The sequence below is a fragment of the Danio rerio genome, chromosome 9 (assembly GCF_052040795.2).
Source record: "Danio rerio strain M-AB ecotype USA chromosome 9, GRCz13ab, whole genome shotgun sequence".
Lineage (NCBI taxonomy): Eukaryota > Metazoa > Chordata > Actinopteri > Cypriniformes > Danionidae > Danio > Danio rerio.
Window position 1 is genome coordinate 43723707 of NC_141029.1, and position 15825 is coordinate 43739531.

General features: G+C 37.0%; 1 protein-coding gene across 1 annotated transcript in view; it reads left to right on the forward strand.

The window, feature by feature from the left end:
- The first annotated feature begins 9121 nt into the window (after window positions 1-9121).
- The window catches only part of col18a1a (collagen type XVIII alpha 1 chain a), a 108743-nt gene continuing 102039 nt past the window's right edge, over window positions 9122-15825 (forward strand). Inside the window, exon 1 of the mRNA XM_087266781.1 lies at window positions 9122-9243. The gene's annotated coding sequence lies outside the window, so the exon portion shown is untranslated. The remainder of the gene's footprint in view (window positions 9244-15825) is intronic.

A 15825-nucleotide genomic window follows, 5' to 3' on the forward strand; every position in this document is an offset into this window, starting at 1 on the left:
TGTTACAAATTGTCTGTTGTGTTGCTCTGTGGTTGTTGCTTTTGTTTTATTTATCCCTTTATGAATGATGTATTGTTTGAAAAGAAGGACACAAAGAGGCGGGGAGAGAGAAAACCAGCTACCCATTACCTCTGATAAATCCCCTCTGCTGTGGGGGGCCTGTCATACAGGGGCCTGATTTCTGTCCATTCTCATGTTGAACAAGTCCCTTTATCTTCCTGCTGATTCATCTCTGCTCCCACCACTGCTCTTCAATGCTGCTGCGGATCGTGGCTGAAGCTCCAGCAAAGGTCAGTGGGAGAGGCCACTGTTCACCCCACAAGGTCTCCTTAGTAAAGCGCAGACAGCGTCAGGAATGTGGCCGCTGGACAATGAGTTCCTCTCTTACCTTAACACCAGACTGAGATCAGGTGGAATCCCATTGAGTCACTTTAATGTCTTTTGAAATTAGTTTTAGAAACGCTTGTCATACTCCTTTATCTTGTTCCGACATTTGTTTTTGTAAAATTTTCATTGTCTTGTCTGTCGTAAGCCCTGGTCAGATCACACAAATTTGTCACAATTTCAGCACGATTTCCTTGATGAAAGGTGTCGAGGGGGTTTGTAAATGGCAAATGGGCGTCATAACACAAGTTTGAATTGTTTATTCTCGTGTTATGTGGCATAGTTCACAACAACCAATACCATGCCTGCGGCACCTCATGACACCATTGCAGAAAGTTTAGCATGTTTAATTTTTTTCTTGCTCTTCACGACGAGTTCCATCACATGGGTGAAATGGTGAATATTTCACTTTAAATTTATTTAACAAACCAACACAATTTTATGGCAATTCGTGCTTTGGCGTATGAATAGACTTGTTTTGACCTCAAATGTTATTCGTTATTCTTGTTTATAGATAACTGACCAACAAAGATACATTAAAATGAAGATAAAAATTATACAAACCGAAATTTGCTTCAAAAACATATTTTTTTCTTCAAGAAAAATTATATTTTTGTTTGTGCCCTTCCACGATTAAACTATACTGGTGGATGATTTGTTTTGCTCTGTGTAAAATAAGGATTTAATGACTGCTTAGCTATTAGTGTTGTATCACACACCTCTATCATATATTTGCTAAATTTTAATGCCATTATTTTAAAGATTAAGTCCTGAGCATCTGATTTTTCCTTGACTCAGAGTCAGCACTGAAGTGTGTGTGTCGTTTATAAAGCTGTGTGTGTGTGTGTGTGTGTGTGTGTGCGTGCGTGCGTGCGTGCGTGCGTGCGTGCGTGTGTGTGTGTGTGTGTGTGTGTGTGTGTGTGTGTGTAATCAAGCGAATGAAGAACAGGTGCGTGTGAATGGTGCATGACTGGATATGTAGTTCTTTAAAGTAGAAGATTTCGAGTTCTTCAATGATCTGCACAGGTTGGATCGCTGGTGACCATGACAAGCTTAGCAAGTTTAATTGTTTTTTATTTCAATACTATTTTTACATTTGCTATGAATTTCAAGTCAGATTTCATTAGCTTTTGTGTTTTGTAGGTTGTGTTTTTTTAAGTAGTTTCAATTTTTGTTGTATTAGTTATAGTTTTGCTGAGTTAACAGTACACATCCAATGTCAACCCAACCAATGTTTTTTTTTTTTTGGATTATTCAATTTGTATTTTATGTCAGTTAACTAAAAAAATTTTTGACCAGTATTTTTTTTCTTTTTTACTAAAACAGTCTTGATTGGCACAATGTTTTAGATGCACAGTTGTGCTTGATGTATTGCCACAGTGCCTTCATAATATAACAGCTCTGTCTACAACCATTCTTCCATCCTCATTATATTGTATAGGAATGATATATTAGTGATCACTTCTCGCAAAAATTAGTGATCAAATCTCGCAACACCTTAGAAAACACATAGCTTCAACATTTCTCCTCAGCCTCGTGTAGTTTCCAATTCTAAACGTTCATTTATTTATTTTTCTTTGGCTTAGTCCCTTATTTATAAGAGGGTTGCCACAGCAGAATGAACTGCCAACTATACCCATAGATATATACACTAGATATCGCATAGGGACCCTAAGCATGCATCAATAGCGCCGCCACATTGGTACAGTGCTCCCAGGACAAATGTCATTCAACTGCACTAGTCAAGACAGTGTTATAACAAGACGATGCGGGACTTTAGCGCTGTCTACGGGTGTAGTAACGAGCAAAGAAAACAAAGCACAAAGGCAGAACATTTCATAGGTAATATTAAGTTTTTTTTCTGTTTTTGTATGTTCTGAACTTTTGTGCTAATCAGGTAACGATATTGATGATAACAGTCACTTACTGCATTCACCATACGGCAAAGCAGCTCCAACTCGCACTAAACACTCGGCTTATGCTAGTTTTGTTGAATAAAATCAGCAAACAATGCAAAACAAATATGACAACGAGATGCTGCGCTGCCAGAAACTTATTATTGTCGGCTAACGTTAATGAAAGAGCCGTTCGGGGAATTCATTCACAAATGAGTCGCTCCCTCCGTCAGTATGAGAAGTGAAAGTAGGAGAGGAGGTGCGTTTCAGGACATGATTAGATCAAATTTAACAGGGAGGGTAAATAGTACATTTCTGTACACACAAACACAAGCTTTTTGTCAGGAATGCCCGTGCGGTCACTGATCCATCAAAGTAGTGTAAAATGATAATTTTTGTAATTAGAAAAAATAATTACATACTAACATCCAGGAAAACTCCCGATCATATATATATATATATATATATATATATATATATATATATATATATATATATATATATATATATATATATATATATATATATATATATATATATATGTGTGTATATCTCTGGCTTTGGATAGCCACACTCCTCCACTGTACTTTGGTCCCGCATTCATTTCAAAGGAGCGCTACCCTATAGCAAGATGGCGGCGCTATTGACGCATTCAGTCCAATAGACAACAATAGGCCAGGCGACATCTAATGTATATATCAATGAACTATACCAGCATATGTTTTATGCAGGGAAAACCCATCCATCTGCAACCCAGAACTGGGAAACCTCTCACATTCACACTTACAGTCATACGCTACGGTAAGTTTTGTTTACCCAATTCAATGTCTTTGGAATTTAGACTTTTGAAATCAACGCAAACATGCGGAGAACATGCTAACTCATTGCAGAAACGGCAATTGGCCCAGCTGGGACTCGAACCAGCGACCTTCTTTCTGTGAGATGGCAGTGCTAACCACTGAGCCACCTTGCGGCCCCAATTCTAAACAACAATAGTTTTTTTTTTTTTTTTTGCTCAGACTTTTAGGAAAGCTTGGGTCTAGTCATACTTACGGTTTATCTTAACAAACCTTCCTTTTTAGTTAACACCGTTCACTCAATAAGCATTTATTTCAAGGTCAGCTGAATAATTTAATAGTTCTAAAGATGTTAATTACTTAAAACTGTAAGTAATTATATTTATGCTCCCTAACTAGTGTTTTTCATCTTAAGAGAACACCACAGAGTTTTCAACAGCTTAGCCCAAGGCCCACACATTGAAGAATTTGAGCACACTAAGTTTTTATGGTCACGCTTCACTGTAGGAGTGGCCTGCTGGTGAATGCCAAGTAAAACAGCCTGGGAAATCACTTTTTCTAAACCTCTGAACAGGAAGAGCTTGATATTTTCTTTTTATCTATCTGTTAGTAGCGATCTTACCAGATGGTATTGTTTTAGTGTTAGAGGCGTAGTAAAACTAAGGAACAAGGAAGCCTTACAAGGGGCTTTTCTTTCCTCAGACTTTAATTGATTTATTTTGCTGTGCCCTCCACTAATATTGGAACCATTGGTAAATATGAGCACTTTTAAGATTTCCCTGAAAATATTAATAAAAAAACTAAATATGCTTGGGTTTGTTTTTGTTTTTTTGCAGTAGAGTTTTTTTTGACACCTTTTCAAACTATTTGAGGTGATGATTGTGATTTCGGATTGAGATTTGGATTGACTTTCAGATAACACTGTGATTCAGGCCACTCTGACCATCTTGTGTTGGGACAAGACACACACAAATCCTCCTCCAGGCTGAATGAAACATAGCACGTCTTGCTGGAGATGATTTATTACTGCCTTGAAGGTGGAAATGGTGGCATTTTCTGCATTTTAGCTTATAGGCATCTTCCTTTTCAAGAGTTCACACTTAGATATTGCTTGATAATAAAAGCAGGTTTGGCATCCTGTCCCAGGAGAGAACCCTGAGCTCAGAGATAATTGACCCCAGGGCTTCTGCCTGGTCAATGAGCATGGAGGGAGTACGAGATCAGGTAGTTCTCGAGAGCTCCCCCTGGGAAAAGGAGCAAAATGGGAGATGGAGTGGATTGGTTGATTCTTCAAAAGAGGAAGATGAGGGAAGGTTGCTAGTCGGGCTATTTATAGTGAGTTTGGAATGATATGATGTGCTATAGGTGAATTGGATTAAATAAATTGGCCGTAGAGTGTGTGTGTGTGTGTGTGTGTGTGTGTGTGTGTGTGTGTGTGTGTGTGTGAATGTGAGTTTGTATGGGTGTTTCCCAGTACAGGGTTGCAGCTAGAAGGGCATCCACTGCGTAAAACGTATGCTGGAATAGTTGCCGATTCATTCTGCTGTGGCTATAAATCAGAGAATAAGCTGAAGGAAAATGAAGGAATGAATGTAGCAAGCTGTCTTTAGATGCTATTTTGTGGTCAAATGCAGAAATTCATTGTGTGTGAACTCTCACAGTGCATTATGGGGATTTTCTAGCCGTTGAGTGTACATGGGTTGTACACTCATTATCGATGTGCATGGTGGAATTGATTGAGTGCACTTTAAAACGTCCTCTTTGGTTTTGGACACCACTAGAAGTGGCTGCTTCCTCAAATGCTCCATTATTCAAGGGTATTTGGGTTGATTTTGGATACAGTCGATACAGAGATACAGTTTGACTAATATGTTATCTCAAATTTATACCCCTTTAAAACAGGCAGTCGTGGTTAAACAAAATCCTGTTCCTGACCAGGTATATAAAAAAAATCTAACATGTCAGTCTAATATGGAATATGTTTAAATCTTTTGCTCATATGAGTTCATAGAAGTGCCAATAAATGTTGCACATATATTTAACAAAAATATTATATTCATAGTGTGTTTCTAAGAAAGGACTATTTTGTTTAATATTTCGAGCAGAAGACCAAAAGTTCAAACAAAAGACATTTTCCTTATATTTTCTAAAGGCAGTGAATATTAGTTGATGACACTGTAGAGTCCCTATCCACTGCCAAAGTTTGTTTACTGTGGGAATTTCTTTAAACAGGAAGTTTTGGTATGTCCTTACATTGGACTTGTTTTTTTTGGTTCTCTGGTCAGTAAATAATGCCAAGCCTCAATACAAGTTGAACTCTGGTTGGTTTTCTTATACTTTCTCTCTCTCTCTCTTTTTGTTTGGCACGGCTCTTTTGTTCCAGCAGGATAATTAAGTTGGAATGTCTTCTCTTCAGGGGGCCTTTGAGACTGAAAAAGAGGAAGAAGAGTGTAGGAAAGGCAGAGGCAGTGGATGTTTAAAGACCAACTTTGCCAGAATTTGGTTGAAGAACTGATTTCTTTCTGCAGTTTTCCTCTTTAAGCAGATGTCTGGCTGTCATATCGGGTTAGCAGACTGTACATGGGCTCTCTTGATTTTCCTTTGTTTCTGTTTGCTCGGCACTTTGACTCATTGAGAGAGCGGTGTTTCAAAGCACCTCTCATCATGCTCATTAATTCTATTCTCAAAAGCTCTTGCCCTCTCAGAAACATCAAGGCTAGTGCAGGAATGGTTCGAATAATGGATGTTTCTCAGGATTATAGCATTAGATGTTTTTTTTTTTGTTTTTTTTACTTCTAAAAACTAATTTTCACACATTCTGAATGATCATTTAATGAATTCGTGATTAGACCTGTTAATGGTACTCATTTTGAGAGGATTATATCTAGGTTGGGTATCAATTGGGCTTATTTCGATACCAGTGCTAAATTGATACTTTTAATACGGTACTAGTGTCAAAACTGTGCCTGAACTGATACTTTTGAGACACAAAATTATGGTGGAAGACTCTAGAAACATTGTTTATTTGACAAAAAAATTATATTTTTATCATTTTAATTGAACAATATAATTAAAGTGTACACCAATACATATTTTATATATTTGAATTGCATTAATATATTTATTTTAATCATTTGTATTTGTTAGCATGAATTTAAGATTTGCATTAGCTTACTATTAACCTGTGGACAGGCTGTCATCAAAATCAGGGAGCACCTTTTTTCTAGTGTTGGGGCTTGTGTCTACGTTTACATGGACATCAGTAGTCTAATCAATTTTTCTTAATCTGAATAAGACGGTCATATGATTAAGGTGTTTACATGAGTTGCTTTTTGAATGTTCTTTTTATGATGCTGTTTTACATGATATACCACATAGCCTGGTGACCCAAAAAAATTTATCAATATTTTGACATTTCCTCCGGAGTTTCATGTAATTTTGGGTGTTTCATTTGTATTTTTTTTTCGACATTAACTGCAGTTTCACTTTCATTCAGCAACATATTATTCTGACAAACTGAGGCACTGGATGAGAATATAAAGAAAGGATTAGTGGAGGAGTGTTGTTTTAATGGAATTTGATACCGCACGCCGAATGGAAAGAAAAACGCAAGTGTCTGTGGTCCTTTAAGGTCATCAAAAATCGCTGTTTACATGGTCGACTTTTAATCAGAGTATTGTCTTAATCGTATTAAAATTGGAGAATTGGTGTCCTTGTAAACGTACTCAGTGAAAGTGCCAGATGATGTTGCAAGCTGTCACAGTACATTCCTCTGCCTTTAAGTCGATTCCCCGTGCCCTCAAATGTTTCATTAAGTTTGACGTGTTTCCCCTCTTACACACAACCTTTGTAAAAGATCTTGGACTATCGTCATTTGATATATACAGACATAATCAAAATTGTTGGTACTAGGGTTGGGTCGATAGACGATGACATCGTTCATTGCTGATGGCCAATAGACATCATGATGCTGAGCCAGCCCCACAGCAACAACCGGCTTGCAAAAAGATACACACTTAGGCCTTATTTACACTATTATCACCTTCACGTCCTAAAATAGCATTTTATAAAGAAAACGATCCATGTCCACACTGGCGTTTCACCTAGCATTTCTGAAAATATCTCTGTCCACACTATACCGCTAAAAATGCACATCACGTGACTACACACACACTCTGGAATGTACTACAGCATATGCGCACGTCTGAGCTCCAGGCAGTCAGCGGGTGCTTTGAGCACAAACTCGGACACATGTCGGACAGTTTATTAAGGATGTACCACTGGTTCACGTCTCACTATAGTTCTTAAACATGATATTTAATTAATCTAGTCTCTAGCTAACGACTCTTCTGTCTTAATCAGGTAATGTGTCACTGCGTCAGTACACAGCTCCAATCTTTCGCTTTCACGCTTGTACTTAGTAATTTTAGTGAAAATCTTAGATACTGTTAGTTGGTTCCTGTTGGTTGTGCATATTTTTTACCAAACAAATTTGTCGACGCCATTATAATGACACAGATAACCCTGCATATTCGTGCCAGTGTCTCGCAGAATTTGTGTATAACTTATCTTTGTGTATTTATGATTTGGTTATGGGTAAAACAAAGACCATGTGGGTCAGGTAGTTGAAACGGTAGGCTACAAATAATTAATTCATTATGAATTTATAAATTATTCATATTTAATTAATTCACCACAACCTACGATGATGATGCCATCATTGATCACGTTGTTTCATGTCAGACATCGTATGATGCCAGATTGGTCGACATCGCCCAACCCTAGTTGGGACACTTTCTTTGAAGAAAAACAATCCACAGTGGTCCCTGAAATAACTTAATGATTAATAAAAGTAATGACTAATAAAAATGACCTTAAAACAAACAGATGAAAATCAGATATTGCTTCGGATTGTGGCTCAACAGAAGTATTAAATCTACTGAAACTGACCTGGACCCAATTGAATGGTTTAACAGTTTTGTCCACATCTCTTTGTATGTACTTTTGATTGGTGGAAAAACTGCATAGTATATCATGGTGTTTTACTTTTGTTACTTGCGCAAGTGTTCATACACATTGTTTCGTGTTTGTTTATAGTCTGGTGTTATGCAGGTATTTTGGTCTCTTTTAACCAGGACATATTATATCTCAACTCCAGGATAAATTTCCACCCCAAAAATAATGTTTTCTGATGAGTAAGCAAATTAACCCTCAGATCTGGGAAAAGGCTCTTGTCAGATTTGGATTAGTTTGCAGGAGGGATTTAATTTCTTGTGTCCTGAGGGAAGGTTGGTTCAAACAGGCCATTTCCCCAGGGAACGTGACTCAGCCTGTGGGTTTATAGACAGCTGAAGTTCAGGGTCATGTGACCACAGGACAGGGCAATGAGTTTGGCTAATCCCTACTGTTTTCTAGTCTGGATGTCTGAAATGTCCATTTATGCTCTGCATGTTAGGACATCCTGTCAATTTGTTTCTCTTGATGTTATATATCGTATGCACAGCTGGATCTTGCGCTGTCACACATTTGTGGAAGTCAGAGAACCTAATGCAATGTAAAAAGGGATTAGTGACTTTACTTAAAGTGAGTTAACCCATTTCCTTAAAATCACAGGTTGACATTACTTAAAAAATTGAGTAAACCTGTTTAAACTTAGAAATGCTAAGTTGATTTAACTTATTTTTTTATAAACATCTTGTTAAAAATTTTAAGGAAACTGTTTAACTTTTTTAAAAAGTCAATTAAAATGTATTTTTACAGTGTAAGCATTATTATCAGTCACCTTCTTAAATGTATTTTTGTAGGTATTTAAGTTTAACTGTCATGTGTGAATGTTTCCCTTAAGTGTATTTTGTCTGTGTTGTTTAGATCAGTGGTCCCCAACCACCGGGCCGTGGACCGGTACCGGTCCGTGGAACAATTGGTACCGGGCCAAATAAGAAATCATAGATTATTTCTGTAGAAAATATTTCCCCCGCGACTTGGTTTCTTCCACTCACCCCCACCATCTCACATGAAATGGACTATGCCAAAATCCACCTCGGAGTGGGTAGAACGATAGAATATAGCTAAGTGGTGGTTGTTTAAAGTTAAAAAAACTGGTATTATTAAGTCAAAATCAGTAGAGCATTTAAGGACTGTGCATATATGTGTGCGTGCATCGCTAAGTAAGTACCCGAAATCATTGCAATATGTATCTATATGGAGTTTCCCATAATCATACTCATTAGGGCTGTAACATGCCTATGCATACATTTAATGCGGCTATACAGTTGTATTATTGTTAATATGTTCGTCAGTTGAAATGTTTGGCACAGATGTTATGTATTTGATGCATATAAACCTTGATTGAAACATAATCAGACAGCGATAGTGCAACTAGCGCATAGTTGTTCATGATTAACCTGGATGCACAAGCGCAGTGTTCACAGGACCACTGGTTTAGATGTAATAATGTTATAAAAGTAGGCTTGTCTCTTCACCTGATGAGACTCAATTCTCATTTGACTTCAATACATTGTTAGTTGTAGCATGTTGTGTCTAGTAAGTTTTAAATGTTTATAGGCCTTTTAACACGTGCAGCAAAGTAATTTTGTATGAACAGACTCATCTAGATCTGATTTAAGTGGGTTTAATGCTTGGAAGTATTGAATTAAGGGTGCGCTATATAAGTCTTGCATTCAGAGTGATGACTGAAGGTCTGGAAAGTTTTGCCACTTTCAATGGTATAGAACCACCCATGATGCTATTTGACAGAAAGGTTAAACAACCAATCACATTTTGGCTTGTGGAAAGTATAACACAGTACATCCCGACTGGCACGTAAACATGCAACATTCATTCACAAACCTCTTTAAAAGTTTACAATGATGACACATCAATATTCTTAACGGAATATTGATTAACAGAATAACTTTTCTTTCAGCTAAAGATATTGAAAATCAGTAGGACATATACCTGTTTACAGGTATATAGACTTTGTTCTGGGGATCTGCTGAGGATCTGCTAAAGTGTTTTCAGAAAAATGTGTCATATGCATCAGATGTTTAGCCACAGAGCCGTGGGCGGTGCGTGACGCGATTGTCTGAGGCTGAGACTACAGCTATATGGGCTCATAGTTTTTCACAGACAGGCTTGTGGAAAAGTGTGTTTGAATGTTGCCCAACAGGAGGCTTTTGATGTTCAGACTGAATTACTGTTGAGTCTTGCTTCAGGATTACTATGCCACGATGGTCGTTGGGCTGACATTGAAATGACTCAGCAGCCTCCTGCTGTGAAAACTCAGTCTGGGCACAAGCGCTGGTGTGGAACTGTTGCAGTCACATAACCAAGCATTTCATACTTGCTTGAACTTAAACACTTGCAACTTTTTTTAGGTGAACTATCTGTGAACTATCCCTTTAAGAAGATACTTGCTTAATGTCTAAATAAGCTTCCTAAAGGAATAGTTCACCCACAAATGAAACACGAAAACCCAAACATGTTGAACACAGAAGAAAAGATTTATCTTTTTTTTTTTTTTTTCAAAGATTATGAGCAACGTAAATGCTTTGTACTCTTTTAAACCTTTATCACTTATCAACATGGGTGTCTTTTGATTTTTTTTGCTTTAGTATTAGTAGTAGTAGTTTATTGGGAAGGTATTTTATTTATTTTCTGACTGATTCACTGTTGACACTTTTTGGAAGAATGAATTATTGTTAAAACAATGAGTGCTGATGATGACTGTATTGAATAATTGGACACACCATTGCATACTTATAAAATTATTACCTTCCTTATCTACTAAAGAGACTCTAAATTTAGTTAAATAATCTAAGGATACACATAATCAAGGGTTTACAAACCTTTTTGAGTCAAGATGTTTTGAATGATAATGAATGCTGAAAACTAATAGACATTGACATCCATAGTTGCGTTGTCAAAAGTATTAATCAATACTGAAAAAAGCCCAAACATCTATATCCTGCTAACATTTGTGCGCAGTTGATTATGTTCTTAAAGGCTGATGATTGGTTATTGTGTTCATGTGCTTTATTGGTTCTGAAGGTCATCGCTTCACCACTCTTCACTGCTGTTCACTAACCACAAACACAGATACATGGAAACTGGAGCATTTGAAAGCTGTGTCTATTAGCTAATCCGTCTATGAGCAGATATATGATCTGCTGAGACATTCGTGATTAGTGAACAGCAGTGAAAAATGGTGAAGAGATGAACTTTAGAACCAATCACAGTTAAATCTGTTAAGCTCATGAATATAACAGCTCTCACAAAAAAAAAAAACAACAAAAAAAAACTCACACAGACACAAGGACAAATCTACTTTCTCTGCATGCCTGTGTACATGCATGCAATAAAATGAACTATTGTCAAAGCATGTGTGTTCAAGTTTGTGGAAAAAAAAAGGGGAGAATACTTTGGGCTTAAGTTTTATTTGGTGTTTTATGTGCACGGAAAAGCAGTACTCAAGTATATAAGCCTGAGTGTGGGACATGCTTTAAAACACTGAAGAGTTTGGACAATTTGTATAAACACAGGACGGTGTAGGAGTTTCCCTTGAGGGAGTAAAGGGGAAACTCAGATAGAATGATGCTGTGACTCATTTCTGTAAGGCCTTAGTCATTGTGTCATTAACCTTACTAACTTGCTCTTGAAGGAGTTGTGAGATCCTCCTACTTAAAGGAATTGCTGATGTCTGGAGTAGGTGTAGTAGAGTCATTTTTGCACTGTAATCGCAGCTAAAATGATTTCTGTAATAAACATACAAGACACTACCCTTCATTTCCACCAGTAGCCCAGTGGTTTGTGCATCGACACATGGCACTACAGTGTGGATGATGACCCAAGTTCGATTCCTGGCTTGATGTCCTTTGCTAATTCTACCACTTTCTCTGCTTACCACACATTTCTGTCTGAAAACACCTTTAAAAAGAGTTTTTATTTTTTCTGTCGTGATCATCAGCAATCTAGGCCTTACTGTTTCGAATCACCTTACTCACATGAACTGGCTGTTTCGAATCACCTTAGTCACGTGACCTGGCTGTTTCGAATCACTTTAGTCATGTGCCCTGGCTGTTTCTAATGACCTTAGTCATGTGACCTGGCTGTTTCGAATCTCCTTAGTCACGTGCTCTGGCTGTTTCGAATCACCTAAATCATGTGACCTGGCTGTTTCGAATCACCTTAGTCACGTGACCTGGCTGTTTCGAATCACCTTAGTCACGTGACCTGGCTGTTTCGAATCACCTTAGTCACGTGACCTGGCTGTTTCGAATCACCTAAATCATGTGACCTGGCTGTTTCGAATCACCTTAGTCACGTGCCCTGGCTGTTTCGAATCACCTTAGTCACATGAGCTGGCTGTTTCGAATTACCTTAGTCATGTGCCCTGGCTGTTTCGAATCACCTTAAGCCTGGTTTATACTTCTGCGTCAAGTGACTGGCGTAACCCGAGGCGCATGCAACGCCAGTAGCTGTGCATTTATACTTCTGCACGCTGTCTCTGTCGGTCTGCATTAACACTTCCGAAACGCTTGTTGGCAGTGAGGTGTAAATGTTCCTCTGTGTCAAGTTTCTTCTCTGCTGTTTGCTTTTCCTGAACACTTCCTGGATGTACTACAGTTGGCTCAAACTCGCTCATTTTGAGGCAGTAACCGACGGACGTGCAAGAACTTTAACTATGGGGTAAACACAAAACAAAACTTTCCATCCGGAGCTCCTTCACGGGACTCCACACTTGTAAACAATCGCTCCATTGGGCTAGCGCAGCTCTCAATCCCGCCCAGACTCGTCAGTGCTACCAAGCCGACCAATCACAGAGCTTGCGCTACGCGTTGCTTTGACGTGTAAAAGCAATTTTTTGAGAGGTGCACATCAGTGACGCCGACGGCCACGGCGAAGGGCTATGTGTCAGCTCTGTAGCATACGCCGGCGTTTGACGCAGAAGTATAAATCAGCCTTTAGTCACGTGCCCTGGCTGTTTCGAATCACCTTAGTCATGTCACCTGGCTGTTTTGAATCACTTTAATCGCGTGAACTGGCTGTTTAGAATCACCTTATGACCTGGCTGTTTCGAATCACCTTAGTCACGTGAATTAGCTGTTTCGAGTCTCCTTAGTCACATGACCTGGCTGTTTCTAATCACCTTAGTCACATGACCTGGCTGTTTTGAATCACCTTAGTTGTGACCTGGCTAAATCACCTTAATCATGTGAACTGGCTGTTTCGATGCACCTTAGGATCTTCAGGATCTCGACACTGTGTCAACGTCAGTTTCACGTCAGCCATCCCTAGATTTTTGACCTTTGCTTTGTTTTACTGTTTATGCTGTTTTGCCGCCTGTCTCGACCATTCACTTGTAATTGGCCACGCGTTTGGATTATCTGCATGCTCCTGCTGTCCCTGTTTTGACCTTTGCCTGCTTGATGATTGTTTTCATGAACTGCACTCGGATCCTTGACTCTGTTGTTCCACGACTCAATACACTTGCACTTTAAAACATATTTAGTTGTTTCTGTATTTTGTGATTCACAAGTGTTTTTCGTTTATTTTGGGTTATGAATTGCATTTTGGGATGTTAATCTCTGCTCTGTCATCTTTAGATGTTGAAAATTCAACTCTACAGTTTAATAAAGTGACTTTTGTTGACATTTTAGTAGCTTGAAATAATATAATGTATAAGAAATAATATAGAGAGAAATATGTCTGTAAAATAAAAGTAAAATGTACTGACAGTCTATTCCAAGGTTTTTGTAATGTAATATACAACACATTAATTGCAAAATATGGAGAACTGCTTACTTTACGGATATTATTTTGCAGTGTAGCTTTATTTTTAGGTAAAAGCATGTGTTTTTGGTTGTTTGTTTCAATATAATACAATTGCAATCAAATCTGTTTTTCTATTATGAAAAAAAATCATGGGGAAAATTATGCCTGAGGAGCCTTTTTTTTTTAAATTCTGGCCAATTCTGCTGGTGTCAGCTTATGTAAAGTCATGTCTTAACACATCAGTAGCTGCTCCCTTAATTCCTCAGGTGCAAAAAAAAAAAACATTCTTCCTGTCTTTATGGACAAACTTATGTCTGGCTTTTTATTTTATGATTACTCTTAAAGTAGCAATAAAATCAAAGAGAAAAATATTTCTGTGTGTGTGTTTGAAGAGAACTGTTAAATGAGACCAAATTATGAGGGTAGATGTTCAACAAAACCACAAGGTCAGGCCATATGAGGTGCTGTAAATGTACCAAATGTAGATTTATTAAACAAGGATTTGTTGAGTGACACAGGAAACGGCTTGACGTGAAAGGGTAGACAGACATTATGTCTTTACTTCATGCTGTTAAGTTTTAACAAAACGAGGCTCTGGATAAGTAAAGGTTACATGGTGTGGTCTCGTGCAGACATGTGGGTCCTGTGGGACCAGCGCAGGTGATAGAGAGATCTTGGCAAAGCATTTACTGTCAGAACGCCTCACTTCCACTTGATTAAAAGCTTCTTGTGCTTACTGAAATACCCAAATGAACGGAACTGATGTATTGAGTTTAAGGTAAAAGGAAATGCTGGTGCTGAAGGAAAACTTCCTACATTTTGCAATTTGACTCATAATCAAAGGAATCATGAACTCTAAGGGAGGTCTATCTGATTAAGATGTTTTATTTATATACACAACCATTCAGGATGAGTTAAAAACAAATTTTGCAGTGATTAGGGATATGGCTAGCAAAAGACCATAACAATAATAAGTGCAACAATTTAGTTAAAATAAAACAAAACAAAATTTAATTTAATTCAATTTAAATGTATTATTTAATTTTATTTAATTTTTTAATTTATTTTAATTGATTTAATATAATTGAAATAATTTAATTGATATATATATATATATATATATATATATATATATATATTTAATTTTATGCATTTATTTATCAATAATTAAATAACATTTTTTGTATTTTAATGAAGGTAACAATTTTTATATTATTGTTTTGTAGTAGTTTTTTTAAATACAATTTTCTATTTATTTTACTTCATTTTATTTTATACATTTATTTGTTTATTATTAAATAACATTTATTTTATAAATTTTTTGTACTTTAATTAATTGAACTTTTTAAAAATATTTTATATTCAAGTGAGGGATCTGCACTCAATCTTTTTAATCACTTTTATTTTATTTAATTATGCATCAGAGCAATCAATACTCAATCAATAACGCAATCAATACGATATTTCGACAAGGCTTCTTCCATGAATCGTTTATTTTTTTTTTTACAATTTTTTACATTGTAATAATGAGCAATAATATTGATAAGTGGTGCAAAATGTATAGAGAAAAACAACTACCTAAACTATTCTATCTGTTCTTAACTTTCTCTTAATTATCCGTGTTCTCTTGGGAAAAAAGAAACATAGAGATTAGAGATTTTGACATGTTTATTTTTTTTCTTTTTATAACTTTTGGTGTACTTAGAAATAGCAACTAAGATATGTTATAATGTCTTTAATGTACATCAATATTTGGTAAATCTCATGTGTGGGATTTTTTTTTGGTATTAAATCTTTTTAGATAAGCTGTCTCCATAAACTGCTGAGGATGCTGTAAACTCTTCAGCTATGGCATTTTTACTCTTACAGTTACAGTATGACCATAAAAAGCATTACATTTCTGTATCCCTGTTTGAGTTGTTTTAAATACATACTCAGAACCTTAAACTAAAAGGGTGAGAAAGGGGAAGGGGCAA